Genomic DNA, 1,185 nt, shown 5'->3' on the forward strand with positions numbered 1-1,185 from the left:
CAACAAAGGCAATCACACTCAAGGCTTTGACTTCAGAAAAAGCAGAATCTTTTACTGTGTAAATCAAAAGTGTTTCACAAGGTGAATTTCATCTTCCTCTCTGTGTGTGTGTGTGTGTGTGTGTGTGTGTGTGTGTCTCACTCTCCATCTACATCAGTTTTCTGTCTTTATGTTTTGCTCTCCAAGAAACCAAAACGGTTCTCTTTCTGTCTGTTGCCTTCTTACACACACATATACATGGATGTTTTGCACACACACACACAACGCACACATAAACATGATGAAAACTTCTTTCCTTTACATGGTTGAGGTGTGTTGTATTGCTCACAAGCTTTTATCCTAGCTTTAGCTGACTCAAACATGAGTTGTATATAAAAAATTAGAGCAATTTTGGTGAACTGTACTTAAAACAACACTCTAAACAATCTCAAAATTAGGACACAATAATTTTTACTTGTAGTATGACAATTTTTCTATTTTTTAAAAAATTCAATTTGTCAAAAACACTGAAGTTGAAAGCAAATCACTCAAAAGTTTGAGACGAGTTATAAGTTTTACAATACACGTGGCATTTTAGATAACCCTACCACAAAAACACACAGCGAACCCGGGGCGGTCACTTTTTAGAACGTGTATGATATCACGTGAGTTAACCAGAGAGGATTATTAAAAGACCAAAATGTATAAAAATGTATACATACAGAGGGGGGTGGGGGGTTTTTTAAATAGGCTCACAGTGTAAGTATAGTATGTATATTGGGGTATTATTAATTACCTCTTGAACGCACGTGATATATGGGTCTTTTGATAAGTGACTGCCCCGGGACAGCGAACCAAGCGAAACACAGATGAAACAAGGGAGATTCTTTCTCGCATGCACAGAGGGATTTCTTGCTCGTGCACACAAGGAAACCATAGTGCATGTGAAATAGGTTGTACAGAGCACGATAGGGGAGACATCACATTCAAAAAAGGGACTTCTAGCTTGCGCACATAGAGGGACCACATCACATGAAAAACAGAGTGTGAATAGCATGACAAAGGCAATCACACTAGGGGCTTCGACATCACAAAAAAGAAAATCTTTTGCTATGTAAATCAAAAGAGTTTGACAAGGTGCATTTCATCTCCATCTCCCTCCCTCTCTCTCTCTCTCTCTCTCTCTCTCTCTCTCTCTCTCTCTCA

This window comes from Adiantum capillus-veneris, chromosome 11 (genome assembly GCF_014529385.1).
Source record: "Adiantum capillus-veneris isolate H3 chromosome 11, ASM1452938v2, whole genome shotgun sequence".
NCBI classification, from domain to species: Eukaryota; Viridiplantae; Streptophyta; class Polypodiopsida; order Polypodiales; family Pteridaceae; genus Adiantum; species Adiantum capillus-veneris.